The sequence below is a fragment of the Rhinolophus sinicus genome, chromosome 8 (genome assembly GCF_057876585.1).
Source record: "Rhinolophus sinicus isolate RSI-liver-muscle chromosome 8, RSI-T2T, whole genome shotgun sequence".
Classification (NCBI taxonomy): Eukaryota; Metazoa; Chordata; class Mammalia; order Chiroptera; family Rhinolophidae; genus Rhinolophus; species Rhinolophus sinicus.
In genome coordinates this window covers 4,245,607-4,264,975 of record NC_142508.1, presented here as the reverse complement: position 1 = coordinate 4,264,975, position 19,369 = coordinate 4,245,607, and the positions used below count along the sequence as shown (strand labels likewise).

The following is a 19,369-nucleotide window of genomic DNA, read 5'->3' as shown; positions in this document are numbered from 1 at the left end:
ACTGGGGGAGTTCTTCCTCCTTCACCTTTTCCCTAAACTCCCTTTTTATACCTCCTTGTACATCTGATGCCCAGTATTCCCCTAAAGATATCCCTCTCCCTTCAACCTCCCAACCAGAGAGGGCACCTTCTCCCTGTTCCCATTCCTTATTCCCCACTTTGCCCATTCTAGGTTCCAGGTCCTCAACTATCCCTCAGCACTTCTCCTTTAAAATCATCTCGATATCCTTAAACCACACTCTCCTCATCCTCCTAAATGTATGTGCTCATATCTGGGACTCCCCAAACTTAGTGGAAGAATCAGGATAAAAATCGTATTTTCCTTGTCTCCTCCTGTTTTCATCCTCAGTTAGTGTCAACATCATGTTAATGGCCCTTCCAGGGCTAACACCTCCTGAAGTTTCCGTCTTAGCTCTAACAGTGTTCATAGATTCCACCCCATGGCAGCTCTAAAGAGGCATGGTGAAGCAGGGATAGAGGGTTCTCCCCCTTTCCCCCACTCCAATCTGTTCTATCTTCTTCTTAGCTGTTGGTTGGGTGCACGGCTTCACGGAAGAAAAACTACATTTCCCAGCCTCCCTCGGAGTTAAGTGAGGCCAAGTGTAGTCTGGTCAATGACATGTAGGTGAGAGTGACGGATGCTCTTAAAGAGAGAGCCTGTCTTTCCTCTTCCCCTTTCCTGCTGGCTGGAAGATAGACATGATGCTAAAGTAGGAGATGTCATGTGGGACCATGAGGAGACCTTTGGAATGGAAGCCATGTAGGCCAGAACAACCAGGAAGAAGGAATCGGGTTCCCTGTCTATAGACAACAACTACTAAAATGCTTTTCAAAGGTTGTAGAAGCCCCCCCACACCCATGCATGTTTCAAGACTTTGTTCGTTGAAGGGAGTCATTGTTGATTGGATGGGCAAATCACATATGATAAATCCTCTCCAGCTTTCTTGTCTCCTGCTGTCTATGGATCCTTTCTACATTACACCAAGGGATTGCTATTACTGCAAATGCATTTAGAATTGGCCTCCTGTGAACCCTGATTCAAGCCAACCACTGGGCAAACAGGTTTATCCCAGTTGCTCTAGTTATGATATTTTAAATAGAATGTTAATTGGATACACTCATAAAAACAAATTCAGACTTACTTAAAATTATACTCTTTCTATTTCACAAAATACTTCAAGAATCCGTATCAACATGTGTCCTCTAGATTTTTCTTGATATAAATTAGCCAGTTTGAAATTATTTTGGTGAGTCTTCACCTCCCAGCAATTGGTGCCCAGAGTCAGCTGACATCTTTCTGTCCCTAGATCAAGAGACAATGAGGGTTAGGGCAACTGATCTCTTACAATGAAAACCCCTCCATCTGGGCCATTCAGCTTTCAGACAAGAAGAAGGGGGGCTGGCTTGGCTGGCAAGAGAGATTCTGTAGAGCAGGCTATTTGGGATAATTTGAGTTTTCCAAATGCTCTCATAAATTCACGTTACAATTCGTGAAGTCCCACTCTCTGTTAATCATGGATCTATCTTCAGCAAGGAGACTGGTGAAAGCTGTGGGTTCCACCAACATTAGTCTGACAACTCTCAGGATCAGCCTTTACTTTTATTTTCAGCTATTTCAGGTATTCTGTGACGGGAGATAAGAGTTGATCTCAATATAGTCAGAGAAAGTTCTGGGTTTCCAGCCCATATAAACTGACATTTGAGCTAATTATTTTTTTTCTTTAAACTGCTAGGATCAGCCATTTAGTCCTGAAGCCATGTCTAGTATTCCAAGAGAATTCAACTTATCCTTAGGGCACCGTAGGCAAAATTCACTCAACTTTTTCTACTGCATGATACGGGCACCTAGATTAGCATCCCCCAAACAACGTAGATTTTCATTATCTTCAAGATAAGGCCAGATTACCAATCCACATTCCCTTCTTCTAGAGAAAGAAAGAGAGAGAGAGATTTCCCTAAAATTCAAGGGGAGGACTTACCTGGCATTTTAGTTTTCCTCAGCCAGAGACAGGACCCTGTCTTCCACCAAGACTGAGACAATGGTGAATTCCCAAAATGGAGACCAGACGGCTCAGATGCTGGACAAAGAAAAAAATTAATATTCACAAGACCTATGAGAACTGACTCAGCCTAGGAGAGATTGGGTTTATTTAGAGCTGTAGGTGTCAGGAGAGGCTTTCTGGTAAACATCTGACCTGCCTCTTCTCGTCCTCTTCCTTGCAGGCTGAATCAATGGGGTGGGAAAAGCTGAAAGGAGAACAAAGGGTTCAGTGGGTAAAACTTCAGCTGAGTAGGGGGCACCCGGATTTGAACCAGGGACCTCTTGATCTGCAGTCAAATGCTCTACCCCTGAGCTATACCCCCAGCTGTTTACCTGGGCCTAATAAGCACTCTTAACCTATAGAGCCACACCTTGGCTGTCATCACCTTGAGATGTGTTCTTGCTAGTGTTCTGCCATTATACACCCTGTGTACACTGGTGCCCCTCCTGCTGTGCCCACCTCCCACCCCCAACTCTGCACACTTGATTGACACTTCTACTCATAAGAGGTATCCTTCTTCCCTTCAGTCCCTGGCTGAATTCAGGCACCAACATTGAAATCACCGAGGTATGAAACTAGAACATCCTTCAGACTCACCTAGAAGATCAAGACTCAGGACTGTCTACTCCACAGAGCCTTTGAGGTTGGGGGTGGGAGGGCAGTGTAAAAAGTAAAAGTTCTTGCGCCCCACTTGAGACCCCCTAAACCAGACTCTCTGGGAATGGGACATGGGGCAACGTGTGCTTCTAACAAGCTCCTAATGATTCTGATTCACAGTTTTGGAGCCATCGGTTTAATGTGTGCCTTCCTGGTATGCTCGTACACCTGAAAACACAAAAATGTCAGTGATTAAAACCATGCCCAAACAAAACATACCTGGTTAATGACCAAGTCACAACTAGAACCCATGTTTATGTTTAAAGGTCTCTCGGTGCTAAACCCTCTGGGCAGGAGATGAATGACCCCCTTTATCTCTCTCTTCTTCCCCCCGACTCCCTATTTCCCGAATTCCTCCATATGTCGAATGGAAGAAGTAATCCTTCCATATGTCAGATGGAAGAAGTAAAAGAGGAAGGATGCAGTCCACAGAAAAGTGATGAAGTGGGAATGACAGAGATTTATGGTCACCGCAGCACAGAACAGCACAAAGTGAACATGTGGTCAGGACAACAGAGTCTATCAGCGAGGGACTACTTGATAGACAGTCAAATGCTCCGCCCCTGAACCGTGTCCCTTATCCAATTAGACTTTCCTGGTTAGCACCATTTCACTTGTGTTGTCCCACCCAAGGATCCAATGTGTATTGTAATTTCTCCTCATTTCTAGTGAACTATTGGGAACTGACTAACCTCAGTTAGACATATCTCTAGCTAGCTTTAAAAAGAGAAAGCAAGAAATCTAAAAAGCAACCTATAAAAAAAAACATGTTAAATTTTATAATTGACAGCTGACTTATCAACAGAAATGGTGGTATGCAGTTGACAATGGGAAAAGATTTTATAGTGTTGAAAGAAAACGGTTCAACTAGAATTCTATACAACAATAATTACTTTAAATACAAATGTATGAAAAAATCCAATTAAAATATAAGATTTTCAGACTGAACGAGAAAACACTATCAGCTACTTACATGAACCTCACACGGAAAAGTGGAGAGTGAAAGTATAAATAAAGATATACTAGGCAAATACTAAACAAAAAGGCTGGTGTAGCAATATTAACATGATGAAAAATAGGCTTTAAGTCAGTAATTATTTCTATAGATAAAAGGAACATTTTTAAATGATAAAGAAGTCAACCCATCAGGAAGCTATTACAATTCTAAAGCTAAATAAATGCACCCAATAACATAGTGTTAAAATATAGAAAACAAAAATGAACAGATGTAAAAGGAGAAATAGGCAAATCCTTAATCATAGTGGAAGATTTTTAACACAACTTTCCCAATAGCTGATAAAATAGGCAAATAAAATGTTAGCAAGGATGCGGAGAAGCTGAATAACGGAACTAACAAACATGAACTAATTTGCATATATATAATTTATTTTCACAAAAACCAGGACACCAGCAAAAGAGAAAGATGTTGTGATAAGGCAGGGGACACAAAGGGATCCTGGGGTGTGTGGAATGTTCTGTTTTTGAGCTCGATACATGGTTATCTATAAGTATTTATTACACTGTACTAAATTGTACATATATAAGTATGTCACAATTAAAAATCCATTTGTTGGTTCTTTCAGACATGGCTGGTGGAAGTGCACACCCCTGTGTATTTTCCGGGGAGAAATTTGGCAATCAGCATAAAGGCATAAAATATGCATAGGCAGAAATTTCATGTCCAACAATTTATGTTAAAAGCAAACCCAGATGGAAAACAGAGACACATCTTTAATAAGACCCCCTGCAGGCTGTCTGTAAGGGTGCAAATTCAAAACTGCATAGATGTCCAAAAAAGGAGCGTTGGCTAAATAAATTGTAGTAGCAGCCATACAGAAGCATAGTAGGCAGCCACTACAAAAGGTTTCCTAAAAGTTTTTTATTGGCATGAGAAAGTGATGTTAAAAACATAATGTTTTAATGTTAAAAACATAAAATAGGAAGTAAGAAAGAAAATTATACGCATATTGTAAATTTATACAAGAGATGAGGGAAACAGGGAGCCCAACTAGAATTGGCATTTGACAATCTGCCTTTGTGTTTTCAGCAATCTCCGTCATTCAGCAGTCACAGGGAAGTCTGCCCCTTTCCATCTGTGTCAGGAGAAGAGAATGTAGACACGTGAGCTTTCCATTGTATGTCTGAGGTTCCGAAGGCTGTCAGACTCACCTTGACCCTTTAATACTGTTGTATAGCAACAGCTGATCTCTGAAAGTTTTGTCTTTCAGTGGGAACTTTATTCCGAGAAGGAGTGAGACTCAAAACATTTAACCATGGCCACAGCAGAGACACTGGCCAATCAGAATGGATGCCAGCCGTAAAAAGCCCCCCGATGAGGAAGTGATCTCCCATCCCGGTGGCCAAGAGCATCTGGGTACTCAGTTACTCAGCCACTTGACCACTGACAGCCTGGAGTTCCCAAATTCTCAGCCCTGGACAATCAGCTGGGCAGAACACCAATCCTACATCCACTTCCTTTCCTTTAAGGTCTTTTGCTGGCAACCCACTCCCATTGTTGTATCAGCCCAGGGACACTGTCACAGACACAGGAACTTGTTCTGTCTACTGAAAAAGACGAGATAGTTGTTGTCCAGGCGTCAGGGAGCTCCCGGCACTGAAAGAAAGGTTGGAGACACAGGCTCAGGAGCAGGGGCGAGCCCAGGCAACGCAGCCAGCCAGGTTCTCAGGCGAGGTACACTGGTCACGGAGCCGCTGGACAATGCAAGAGTGCTGCCAACCCTGGAATCGGTGCCACTCAGTCTATGAGTGTGGTCTGAGTCGGGACCACCTGTTTGGCCAGAAGGGCCGGGGGGACAGAGGGAGGAAGCAGCCTTTCATTTTGGCTTCTGTAGCTGCCAGCAGAGCCATCACGAGGGCTCACACAATTGGGCATCGTCAAAACATGAAAAGAGGGCTCAGAGGTTGCAGGGTACGAGAAAAACAAAACGCAAGGGAAACGCTCACCAAAGAAAAGTGAGCCATGGTGGGACTGAGTCAGGACGAAGAGCTGGTCCGGAGAGGTCCTGTGGGGCCGCAGGAGTGTGGGGAGGGTGCGAGGAAGCCTGGCCCCCTATCCTCTCTTCCCACCTGATTCAGGGCACATCTGAATTTGAATCAGCGACCTCTGGATCATCAGTCAAATGCTTTACTCACAAACAACGCGTGTTGTTTAATAAGCTTGTTTCAGTTCTGACCTTTGATGCAAGGAGTCGCGTTGTTAAATACTTATGAGCTGTCACCACACCTAGCAGCATTGTGCCACGACAATCTGTCACCACCCTGCCATGCCCTTGCCTTCCTCCTCACCTTTCCCATGTCCTCCACCTCTACACACCGGGCCATTGTCGATGCCCACAGCCCAGCATCCACTTCCCTCAGTCCTGGGCTGAAGGCATAGCTTGAAAATCATGGACGTTTGCCACCAGAAGGTTTCCAGCCACTTAGAATCGCTGGATGTTAGGACCGAGGTTAGCAGGGGAGTGTGCCTCCCAAAAACAAACTGCCCAGGCCCCAACTCAGTCCTACTCAGCCAGAATTTCTGGAAGGCCATCTGTATTTTCAGTAAGGTCGCTCCATGATCCTGACACAGTCAGGCTGGGTAATCTCTAATTTCGGGTGTTCCTCCGTGATGTAAACTTCAAAAAGCGCCTCCTAATGAAGAACTTCTGGTACAAGCGGATTCATGGCAGCACCATGACTTGTTCCAGATAACAGAAGTCACCTGAGAAAACTGACAGACCAAGAAGAGTGGTGATGAAAATAGACGCTAAGTCAGGAAGATCTTTGATCTGTATTTGGCAATAAAGCAAGTCGCCAGCAGGGGGCGCCCGGATTCGAACCGGGGACCTGTTGATCTGCAGTCAAATGCTCTACCCCTGAGCTACACCCCCTCGCTTGACTAAAGTTCCTCTTTAGCCTACTTCACTTGGGTTGCCATACCCAAGGATTCCACACTGTACTGTAAATTCTGTTCATTCCTAATCAGTCTATGGAAATTGGCAGACCCATCACAAACCGACTAGAGACCACTCTTCTGGCCACGAGTTCACCTTTCCATTCCCCAGAAATCCCTCCCTTGTCTAATCGGCACTTTGCTACTCTATAGCCACAACTGAGTTCCTTCAATAAAGGGAAGTCTCTCCCTCTCCCCTCTCTCAGTGCCTGGTGGGCAGTGCAGGAGGGGAGGAGCAACAAGGTGTAGGAATCATGTTTGTATTAGTCAACTATTTCCACACTAATGCTTCACAACAAATCCCAAAATTCAGATGCATGCCATGGTAAGCATTTATTTTCATGTTCAGAGGTCAGCAGCATGGATGCCAACCAGCATATCTAGGCTTGACCTGGTGGCCCTGCTTTAAACTGTGGGTCCATCTGTGCTTGGGTTCTCTGTGAGTTGGACCCAGGTCTGCTCCTGAATCTTTCTGGGGTGGGGTTGGAGGAGTAGCAGCGAGCAGGGAACTTTTCTCTTGACAATGGTAGACATGCAAAAAGACAAGCCCGACTACACAAGTAGGGTTTAAGTCTCTGCTTGTATCACCGTGCTAACATCCATCAGTCAAAGCGAGTCAATGGGCCAAGCCCTGAGCCAAGGGCAGGGAACTGTGTTCCATTACATTCCACTTCTAATGGGAAGACCGGAAAGTCTTATGGCAAAGGGCACAGACGCAATAAATGAAGACATGGGGCCAACAGTTTAACTACCAGGGTCTGCCCTCTTGGTCATAATTATTGACAGCTCTCCCACATGCAAAATCGACTCGGCTTTATTCCAAGGCCCCCCAAAGCCTCATGCAATCAGACAAAGACCAAGATCCTATGATCTACATTAGATCATGTGCGGTTTCGCTTGATCCAGACACCTATGTACTTAAAAGACAAGTTCTCTACGTCTCACGCACCCAAAATCCAGTGATGGTACAGGAGAAGACTTACTGAAATCAACATTTATAGGATGGGCTTGGCTGGGTGGGTCAGCTAGAAGCTGTAGGTCTAACGGACCTTGGCTCTTCTCCGGAGCTGGGCTGAGGCTTGGACTATGCGTCCATGTGGGGGCCAAGCTCACGGGGAGCAGCTTACAGGGTAAGCACAACTCATGGGAATGGTGGAAGTGCCAGAGGGCACACCTTCCGGACGTGGTCTGAATCCTAGCTTTGGGGAAGGGTTCCCCTTCCAAATTTGTCCTTGCTTGGGTCCCTCACCCCAGGGGTACCTTTAGAGTTTTCTTTGCACCTTTGTAAATACTTTGCTTTTATAGCACAATAATTCTTTATATTAAACTTCCCGTCTAAATCACTGTGTGGTTCCTGTCTCCTGGGCCCAGCCCAGAGCAAAGGGTGCAGAGCACACAGAAACAACTGAGAGACATTGCTATTTAAAATAGAATGTGGCATCAGGGAAGCCATTTGTCTGTATTTGGCAATAAAGCAAGTCGCCGGCAGGGGGCGCCCGGATTTGAACCGGGGACCTGTTGATCTGCAGTCAAATGCTCTACCCCTGAGCTACACCCCCTTGCGTAGTAAAAGCTCCTCCTTCCCCTATTTCACCTGTGTCACCCAAGCATTCCATAGTGTAGTTAAATTCTATTCATTCCTGGTAGGCCTATAAAACTGGCAGACCCATCACAGACTGACTGGAGACACCTCCCTGGCAATGAGTTCATCCTTTCATGCCCCAGAGACGCCTCCCTTGTCTAATAGGCACATTTTCACTCTGGCCACAACCTGCACTGCCGGCTCCGGGTAGGGGGCACCAGGTTTAAGAACCCTAGCCCTTTTATAGCCTTCCTTCCTTCCTTCCTTCCTTCCTTCCTTCCTTCCTTCCTTCCTTCCTTCCTTCCTTCCTTCCTTCCTCCCTCCCTCCCTCCCTTCCTTCCTTCCTTCCTTCCTTCTCTCCTCCCTCAGCTCCACCTACTCTGCTCCCTCCCCACATCCTTCCCGCTCTTCACCCTCCCACCCGGCTTCACGTCTAGCACTCTCCGCTCTTGCCCCCTTTCCTTGGTCTAATCCCTGCCTGAGGCCGTCTCCTAGGGACTTGGCTGAACACAGGGGAGCCAGCGCCACCAGCGCAGAGTGGCGGCAGCCCCTGAATTCCTGGGCAGCACGACCCCGGAAATTAGTGCGAGGCCCACGGCCCGGCCCCGGGTCCTGGTTTGTTGTCAGAGGTCTCCCTTTCCCTCGGCTTCACAGGGGAGAGCATGTTTTCCTCCGCAGACCTACATGTACATAGTGAGGACACACGCCAGTCCTTCCTGAAGGGCACCAGGCCCTCCAGACACCGAGGATTTAGAGGAAGGACAGCAACCTCAGGGGTATGTTACTTGGCATCAGACCCTGTGAGATTCCCGGGAGACCACAGAGGACACTGAGCTATGCATTGGAAGATAAGTGTGTGTGTGTGTGTGTGTGTGTGTGGGGGTGTCTTTCTTCATTTATATGCAGTTTATATCATTCAGGTAACATTTCACTTCAAAAACATAATCTAAATTCTAAGTAAGTATTTATTCCAGTGAGAGCAACTCATTGCCCCCTCCATGCTGTTTCCAACATACTCAACCTGCTACCATATTGCTGGCTTCTTGCCCAGCCTATAAAACAGCGTCTTTTTCTTAGGGGATGCAATTGGAAAGTTGGGCACCCTTCCCTGGCAGTAGCCAGGTTCCTCTAGGTGAGGCAGAGTCCATCTGATGGACCCGGTTCCTGGTTTCCATGCCTGAAGTTTTGGTCCTCGTTCCGGAGGCCACAGAAGAAGCCGTGGGTGGGTGTGAAGATGCCACTCTTTTCTGACCAGTGTCCTCCTGTTAGCTAGGACAAGGGTCTCAAGGTCTGGGCACTCTTACTAAATGGTATTCTCGCTAAATGTTAAAATGTAGCGCGGTATTTTGCAGGTGCAGCTGTAACCAGAGGAGCATGAGGAGAACCCAACTGGATAAATGTAGCCAACGGCAAAGAAATCAACATGTAACTAACCAAAGAGTATATCTAAGCAATGGCTAAGCCTCCAGTCAGGTAGGCAGAGCTTTGGATGCGAATACCGGCCCCTTTACCTCCGACAAGTAAATAAAACCACCTGACAACCATCACATCTTGTTCTTGAGGAGAACACCCCAAGCAGCGAACCCCCTGAGTTTGGTAACACTACCTTTCACACGTGAGACATAAGGACACTGTGAATTGAACTGACATTGTACTCCAGCAACCCACATGATCAAACCCCACTTTTGGTTTGAGGTGGTTTTTTTTTTTAGTTATTCAGTGGCAAGAAATAAGACTCTACACTTGGCCTTGGCTAGAATAGATGGTTTATACATCTGAGCTTTATTTTCTTTCTTTGAGTTCCAGTGCGGACAGAATTAGCCACTCACAGTGCTTCCTGGTGTTCTATGGTAACAGTACTCCGAAGCCTGGTCCTCACGGGCCCTACATTCCAGGGGACCCAGGCAATATTCAGTTCACCCGCTTTGTCATTGTGTGTCAATGACTGCCAGGTCCAAATTTCCTGAATAACTAGCCAGATGTGCACTGCTTTTAGCCCTAACAAAACCAGATAACTAATGCGATATTCCCCTCACTTCCTTCACTCCACTCCTAGTAGCCATTTCACACTGCCATCATTCTATCTCAAAAATAGAAACTGACAATGGCTAATTGAAAATGAGTAAGGAAACTACTGGCAGGATGCCAAAAATCTCATAGCAGTAAAGGAAATGTGGAGATCTACATTCAGAAAGTGGGCGGGATTAAAGGGCAGTCAGGTGGTCAGAAGCATTTATCCCAAAATAGCATCCTGAGTGGAATCCCCCACTGGACACTGCCTGCAGCCATCGGCCCCGCTGACAGTGCCAGAACTCTGGCTCCCCCAGAATAAATTCTGAACTCTTCCTGCTTCTGTGTACCTCAGTCCATGTTCCAAGTCTCAATCATATACGTGTGATTGGCTAAGCTTAGGGCACTGCTAGGGCTTGTGAGAGGGCAAAATCTGGTACTTTTGCCTTTTGTAGTATATTTAGGTGCTACTTTCCATCAGAGTCCTACACAGCTGTGGATCCCCCAGATAGAAAGGAATTTCAAATGTTGGCGGTATAAGATACTTATAAATCCCTACCACAGGTGTCAGACGTGAGACTGAATCAATGCCAGAATAAGGAATGGTGAAAAATTGTGTTGTGCTGCTGGAGCCCGGGGAGGTTTTCTGACAAAGGCCTGACCCGCCTCTTGTCTCTTCTCTTCTTGCAGGAAGATGCAGTCGGCTGGAATGCCAACACCAAGTCTGAATAAAAATGGCAGCAGGTCCATACAGTGGAATATTATTCAGTGATAAAAAGGGATGAGTTATCTAGACATGGAGGAACCCTAAATTGCTAACTGAAAGAAGCATATTGCTAATTGAAAGAAGCCAATCTGGAAAGGCTACATACTATATGCTTCCAACTATATAACATTCTGGAAAAGGCAAAACTATGGAGGCAGCAAAACAATCAGTGGTCGCCTTGGATTCGGGGAAAGGGAGATAAAGGATGAATAGGAAAAGCCGGGGGAATTTTTATGGCAGTGAAACTATCCCATATGATACTGTAATGGTGTATACATGACATCAGGTATTTGTCAAAATGAAACCGACAGCAAATCATAAAAGCCTAGATATGCTAGAATTTAGCGTTTAGTTAAAATTATAAAATTAGTCCTTTTAAGAGTTGTAGCTGCCCTGGCTGTCATGAAGCAGCCTATAGTTGAAGATTAAGAAAGAATGTTAGTCATATCCTGGGAGGCCTGCTTGTAAAGCTAAAGTTCCAGGAAAGAATAGAAAAGTATACTTTGCTGAAGATAATAGCAGAATGTAGCCTGTTAAGCACATATGATGATGAGCTCTGTATTTCCTAACTTAAACAGTAACTGAGGTCATTAGACATACAGCTGTTTTTCTACTCTTAATATCACTGACCTACAATCCCAAGATGTTTTGCAGAACTTTGGTTTGTTTGCAAGCAGGAAGACCACCGGGCCATAGTCATGAAGACCGTGGACAGGATGTCCCCAGGAGCTAAATAAATCAGATTAAGAAAATCCTGAAGCTTGCACAAGAACTGACCAATCAACACATCCCATCACCCCAAACAATTTACTCATGATTTTTTTGCCTTTAAAAATCGTCAATTGTAAGCGAATTGGGAGTTCGGGATTTTAAGCGGTAGCTGCCTGTTCTCCTCACTTGGTGCCCTGAAAATAAAGCTACTTTAATTTCCCCACTGCAAATCTTGGGGTTCAGTGTTTGGCTTTGCTGCCTACTGGGCAGATGGATCCTCGCTGGGTTCTACTAAAAAAACCCCAAAAACTGTACAAACCAAAGGGGGAAACAATGTAAACTATAATACTTCAGTTAATAATAATGTATCAATATTTGTTCATCAATTCTAACAAATGTAGCACACTAATTCAAGATGTAATAATAGGGGAAACTGGGTGAGGGGGTATAAAAAAACTGTACTTTCTGCTTAATTTTTCTGTAAACCTAAAATTGCTCTAAAAAACAATTTTTTTTAAATAACAGCAGGTAGGGGTTACCTGGATTATGAGTCAGAGATTACATGATTCGTGTTCAAACGATCTATGGATGAGCCAATGTTGGAATCTAAAAGACATCTTTTCAGACAGTAATGCCATCCAGAATTCTAACACAGCAAGTCACCGACATTTTCAGTGCTCTTTCATAAACCTGGGAGGTCTGCTACATGAACACCTTTCCCACCCGGCCTCCTGCCTATTTACGTGAACTGAGAGAGCTGACCAAACACACACATCTACCATAGGGTCAGGACAAAACCTCTAATTCTGGAAGATGAAATTTTCTAATGAGTCATTTCCTGAGCCAGAAGATGACAGGACCTTTCTTTCCCTCTTCCCCTTCTTGAAGTTAGCCAAATTTTAAGAGCCACCTAATACACGCAAGCAGAGTCATTAATTTGGTGCTGACAGCTCTACAGTGACCACTTGTGTAGATGCAGGATGGAAAGAAAACCAGCAGGGGGCACCCGGACTTGAACCGGGGACCTGTTGATCTGCAGTCAAATGCTCTACCTCTGAGCTATACCCCCCATGCCAGCTACTGTTGCCTAAATAGCATCATTTCTATATGCGGCAATACCCAGTTATCCTCCGGTACATTACAATTGCAGTTCATTTTCAAAGAACCAGTGAGAACCTGCAGAACTGCATCCCCCAGAGTGACGCCCTCTAGTCACCAACCTCCCCTTCGTTTCCCACAGAATTGCTTACCTCTTGTTCCATGATTCCTTGACAGACTATATTTCAGTTGGGCTGGGTTTGTTTTCTATGCGAGACTAGTTATCACTCATCCATTTGCTTTTTGTCCCATGGGTTTACACCTTTTTTATTGCTTTATTGTAACCAAGAAAACATTATTTAAAGCATATAAATAAAATAAAAATTAAATACATCTAACATACAGATCTGTATTTTAGTAGGGGAAAAAAAACCCCACATTTTCCTCCCTCAGAAGTAAAAACTATTCTTAGAAAAATTAAGTATACATGTTAAAAAGGACGGGGTGACCCCCCCAAAAAAAATAATATATAACTTTCAAACCAGCGGAGGGAAAGTAGGTATAGGAGTGAATAATGAAAATTAATCAATCCAAAAGAAAATACTAAAAAGGATAAAGAAGGAAGGGTAGGAGGAGCAAAAGAATAAATGGAAAAGGTAAAATGATAGGATAAGTTCAATATATCAGTAATCACAATAAACGCTAATTAATTAAACTCAAATATATCCACAGCTAGCTGTTTATAACCAATATTCTCAAAACATAAAAATAAAGTTTGAAAATAAAGTGATTAAACTGAATACCGAGAAAATATTAACCAGAAGAAATATTTACATAACAAAAAGTTTGTTTAAAGCAAAAAGTCATTAATCGGAATAGAGGGGACACTTTTTCAAGGTATAACAATCATGCTAAGGCTTGAAATATCAATAACAAAACATGACAAAGTTACTGGAAGAAATGAATAAATTCATAATCATTTAGAGATTTTTATATACCTCTTTCAGAAACAAACAGATCACATAGGTGAAAAGATTAGTAAAGCTAAAGGATGTTGAAATTTCTAAATAATAAAATTAACAAAGATATACATTATATATCTTATATATTATATATCTTTATATATCATAAAAATGTAAAATTATCTCTCTCACATGCTAAAGAGAGAGCATCTCTAGAGAGAGTAAGAGAGCAAGAACTACAACCAACAAATATGGCAAACATTGTTTTAAAACACTCACCGAGTATTTATAGAAATTGATCAAGTACCCAGACAGCAAAAAAGCCTGAAAAAACCTTAAGGAATCCCTATCACCCTAACACTAGGAAATTCTAATAAAATAATGTAAAAACTCCATATATGTTTGGAAACATACACTACCAAATAGTTCATAGGTTAAACAATAAAATCATATTGAAAATTACTACATAATTAAAAGTAAACACAAGAAAAGTACTATGCAATAAGAAAGACTTCTCTAAAGCAGTATTCAAATTGGTATGTTTGAACAAGAAAAAAAATTAATGAGCCCATCACTCAACTTAAGATTATAGAAAAATAACAGAATAAAGACTGAAAATACTAGGAAAGAAATAAAAAAGATAAAAAGAGCAATTAAAAAAGATAAAAAGAGTAATTAATAAAATATATATCAAGAAAACAACAAAGAAGAACAAATAAAAATTAGTTCCTTGATACAACTCATAAATTAGACAAAGCACTGGCGAAACCATTTAAGAAATAGAACACACAAATAAACAAGAATAAGAAAGAAAAAGGGATATAAATACAGCTAATACAGAGATTTTAAAAAGTCATGAGCTATGATAAACAAGTTATAACAATTATAAAAACTTAGATGAAATTGCACATTTTTAAAAGAAATTGAATAAATGATCAAAAATTTCTCTTCAAAAAATGGACAAAAGTAAGATGAACTTTATAGATGACTTCTACACAACTTTCAAGGAACATATCATTCCTCTCTCTTCCAGAAAATGGAAATTTTCTGGAATTTATTTAAATTCATAAGGCTAGTATAACATTTTAAGGAATGGTCCTTATCGGCATTTTGAAGAATTGTTTTTATCTTATCTCTCATTTCCAAAACTCATGCAAACAGTCTTAATTGACATTATATGTCAGTGTGGAAAATGCAGAGACAAACTGGGCTTTTCAACATCACCCAGGGCAATTTCTGGCTCATGGTAAATGCTCCCAGACGTTTGCTTCATGAACATGTGCCCATTTCACCTCCTCAGACTGCACTGAAATCTCAGCTTCTGCTGAGCACCCCACAGTGCCCAGCGCACAGTAGGACCTTGAGAAAGGGAAGTTTAGAAGCTCTAAGAAACCTTCAAAAACCAAGGATGTTCAGAGCCATCTGGGAGGAAAACTCATGTTTCCATGTTCCAACCTAGATACTCTCCTTTGTGGGGACAAATGTATCCGCTCATCTTGTTTCCTCACCTGCAACACAGAACTAATAATACAAACCCCCTCGATTTGGAGTTTTCTGAGACAAACAGGGCTTTTCAACTCACATTGGGCTATGCCAGATGGAACAGTGGATTTCCTCCTTGACTCACTTGAACAAAGTTACCCCATATTGCGGAGGGTGCGGGCAGGAGGCTTCTTGAGTTTTAGCTTCCTAAATAGTAAAATGGAAAGAGGGCTAACCAAGGACAAAGAAACCACCCCAGTGGTCCCAGGCAGGCCCCAGGAGGAAAGGGAGAGGGCCCCCAGCACACTGGCCTGTGATGGAGCTGAGGCACCAAGGCCTGACGACCATGAAGAAGAGGCAAAGGGAAACAGGAGCCGTGGGTGTGGGTGCCCGTGTGAAAGGCCTGGTCCCAGATGTGTGGAGGTCGAGAGCAGCGGTATTCAAACTATGGCCCCGGACCAGCAGCCTCAGGGTTACCTGAGAACTTGTTCATCAGAAACTTTTAGGGTGGGACCCAGTCATCGTGGTTTTAATAAGCCCTCCACATCATTTTGATGCACCCTAAAGTTCAGAACCACTGGTCCAGAGCAGAGTTCAGAGGATGAGCAGTTTGATTTGACCGTGGTCCCTGGTTTCAATCCGGGTTCTCCCTGCCAGTTCAGGCTGGTCCTGGGACTGGTGCCAGAATTCCCAGCCTCTCCCCTTCTTGGGTGTGTCAGTACCTGAGTCTTCCTGAAGGTGGCGCAAAAGGAAGCAGATGTAGATCTCTGATAGCTGTTTCTCAAAGTGGGGTTTCCTGACTTTCCGTAAGGAGCTTGTTCCTAACTCCAGATCCTATCTGCATGATTGACAAGCTCCCAAGATGACTGCCGAGTACAGGAAATCTGAGGACGGTCCTAAGGGGTCCAGTCGATGCATCAGGTCAAATCCTGGTGTCCCACATTAACTTTTCCTTGCGGTGCTTGAGGTGTGTGGCACGTTCACGCTCTGCTAACCCCCACTCTGGTCCCCTCAATCATCTCAGGTCTGCATAAATCTATTCAGATAGCTTTGGTTATGTAGCCTTTCTATTTTTGGACTGATGGAAGATAAGGACAAGAGGAAGATGAGATAGTCATTGGCTTAGTGGGAGAGTCCTAACCCCAAAGTCAGGAAGACGGATTCTGCTGCTGATCCTGTCAATACGGAGCTCGGTGACCTTGACTCTGTTTCCAGGTGCCCACTGTGAAGGGCACAGGCTCGTAACTCTGAAAGCCCTTCCCGTATAAATGTCAGTATCAGTGTTTTTCCAGAAAGGGCAGGCATGCAGCGACAGCTAGGGGACCCTGCTGCTTGTTGCATCAGGCTTGGCAGCTTCCAGGAGGCCCAGCCTGAATGAACATCAGCGGCAAAAATTTATAGGACTACTGAGCACGACCACACAGGTGAAAGGTATTATTGCTCAGGCTTATGTATATAGTGCAGGGGTAGAGCATTTGACTACCTGTCAAGAGGTTCCTGGTTCAAATCCAGGTGCCCTCTGCTGTCTTGTACTTTTGCTCACTAGAGCTAATGTTGACGTTTCAGCTCCTTTGCCTGATACTGTCTCCCCAGATCTGGGGGAAAGTCAGGGGTAACTCAAAACCCTGTCACTGAGCACCAACCACAGTCCCAGAGCGACAGGTTCCTCCAACTCTGACTTTTTATTTCACTTACCACAGGTCTTGTTCTCTGGTTTAGGTTCACTTTTTCCGCCTGTTTTCATTGCCCCAAATCAGTGGTGTGCCGGTAAGTGTTTAACAACCGGCTTTTAGGGGAGGGGCCATTACTGATTTTTAGTGTTCCCCAGTTTCATAGTGCAAATAATCTCACCACGGCCAATGTCAAGCTACAAAAATAAGATCACTGAACATTCACAAAATGTTGTGATCCTCACAAAAATAAGATGGTGAGTTGGGAAGATACGCTCACAATTGACTCGCTGGTGTAAGCCAGCTCAAGCACACCTTCCTAATCCATCTTCCCTGTAGAGACATGGGCTCTTTCACTTCTACTCTAGCCTCATGCTCACTGACATCAAAGCAGTGGTTATGCCCATCTGTTCATCCATGAAATCCTCCATTCAATCAAGACGTATTTGATTCCTACGCAATGCCTGATACAGGAAAGACAGAGCTGAGAAAGAACTGTCTTGTGGTGAGCAAAACAGTCAAATGAAGAAATGGTCAAGTTGCTGATAAGGATACCTAGACAACAGAAGAAGGGTGCTAGTTTAAAAATGAAAGGATTTCTGTTACCAGCAATATGCTAGACTAGGTCATCTAAAACTCATCCTATTTCAAAACACCTAGAAATGCAAGATAAAATATAACAAATATCCATTCATGGGTATAGTTGAGCTCTCATGACAGTAAATGATATCTCAGGGGTGGGGGTGGGGGATGAATTAAAACACTGAGAGGTCAATTTGAACTAATCCCAAGAATTCCTGTGGTGGTTATGGTGAGATAACCTAGGTGTTGAGTTTTAATAGCCATGTGAGTCCGGGAGATTAAGTCTTAGATTGCAATTCCCTTTCCCCATATTTAGTCAGACTCTTAGAGAGTCATCCATTAGTAAGAAGAAAAAAAAGTGGGCTAGAAAAACACCAGCACAAGAAACAAAAAGTCTTTCTCTTCTCAGGAAGAAGGGGGCATCTACCCTGAGAATTCACAACCATAGATGTATCCTCACACATGTTAGGACATTGAATTTACAATCCTGGCATGGTTCAGAAACTCTCTAAGCTTGAAGTTAACATAAACAGTGTGCCCAGGCTAACAATGTCTCCGGAGTAGAAGAAGCAAACAGACTCTGAAGGGTGTGCCTACAAGTCAGGCCACACAGAACTCCCACTGATGAAACCTGGTTTAAGATGGGCTCACAATTCAAAATAACAAAATATACAAGGAATCAGTCTCCCATGAGCAAAAACCAGTAGACAAAATAAAGAATATCAGATAGCAGAATTATCAGATAAATACTAAAAAGTGTGTTTAAAATTATTAAAGACATAATGAATTGAATATATGAGAATATGTCATTTTTTAAATGATGAAGCATATTTACCTAAAATGAAAACCACAATAACTGAAGTTAATAGTATAACAGCAGATTAATAACTAAAAACAAAAAAATACAAACCATAAGAGAGTGGCTAAGAAAGGTAGAGAACAGAATGAAGTGTTCTTATAAATGTCACATATAAATTCTACAAAGAGAAAATATAAAGGAGGAGAGGCAACGTTAAACGATAAAATGGCTGAAATTTTTCCAGACTTGTACAAAGACACAATATCTCAGATTTAGGAATCATGAGTTCTAGGAAAGTTAAGTAAAAATAAATCCACACCTAGGCACATTGTAGTGAAACTTCATAATACCATAAACCAAGAGATGATCTTACAAGCAGCCAGACAGAAGAGACAAATCATGTGCAAAGGAATAATCAGACTGACAGCAGACTTTTCAACAGAAGCAATGAAAGTCGGAAGACGATGGAATAAAATATTAAAAGTGTGAAAGATAATAACGTAATTTAAAAATTCACTACTCAGCTCAACTAGCATTCTGGAGTGAACGAAAAATAAGATATTTTCATATAGCTGAAAGCATTTACTTTTCACATATCCATGCTGAAAGAACTTTTAAAAGTCACAGTTTAGAAAGAAAAACACTGAACCCAGAAGGAAGGAGAAACGAGAAAAAATAGTGAACAGAGATACTACAGTCATGTGCCACGTAACGACGCAGATACGTTCTGAGGAATGCTCCATTGGGTGATTTCATCATTGTGTGACCATCACAGGATGCCCGTACACAAACTAGATGGTAGCCTACTACATGCCTAGGCTACACGGTACAGCCTATGGCTCCTAGGATACAAGCCTGCACATCATATTACTGTACAAAACAACGCGAGATTAAGTCAAGCACAAGAGAAACTGATGCAGTCAAGAGAAAGGGTAAACACAAGATGCATGAGGCTGCTGTTGGCAGAACACAGTCATTTATTATCATTATCAAGTATGATGCACTGTACGTAACTGGATCTGCTATACTTTTGTATGACTGGCAGTGCAGTAGGTTTGTTTACACCAGCATCACCACAACACATGTGAGTAATGCCCTACGAGGTTACAATGGCTAC

At 43.1% G+C, this 19,369-nt stretch overlaps 1 long non-coding RNA gene and 4 other non-coding genes across 23 annotated transcripts in view; all 5 read right to left on the bottom strand.

Moving 5' to 3' along the window:
- LOC109451277 (uncharacterized) overlaps positions 1-19,369 on the bottom strand; it is a 38,333-nt gene that overhangs the window by 15,272 nt on the left and 3,692 nt on the right. For 17 of the 19 annotated variants that reach the window (XR_016021888.1, XR_016021883.1, XR_016021884.1 and 14 more), the window contains exons 3-4: positions 2,639-2,866; positions 1,979-2,246 (exon numbers count right to left, since the gene is read on the bottom strand). This is a non-coding gene — a long non-coding RNA (uncharacterized LOC109451277). The remainder of the gene's footprint in view (positions 1-1,978; positions 2,247-2,638; positions 2,867-19,369) is intronic. The other 2 variants (XR_016021899.1, XR_016021900.1) reach the window with 2 other exon arrangements.
- On the bottom strand, positions 2,292-2,363 carry TRNAC-GCA (transfer RNA cysteine (anticodon GCA)). The gene has a single exon. It is a non-coding gene; the product is annotated as a tRNA-Cys (tRNA).
- TRNAC-GCA (transfer RNA cysteine (anticodon GCA)) lies at positions 6,517-6,588 on the bottom strand. Its single transcript has one exon. It is a non-coding gene; the product is annotated as a tRNA-Cys (tRNA).
- Positions 8,138-8,209, bottom strand: TRNAC-GCA (transfer RNA cysteine (anticodon GCA)). Its single transcript has one exon. It is a non-coding gene; the product is annotated as a tRNA-Cys (tRNA).
- On the bottom strand, positions 12,717-12,788 carry TRNAC-GCA (transfer RNA cysteine (anticodon GCA)). Its single transcript has one exon. It is a non-coding gene; the product is annotated as a tRNA-Cys (tRNA).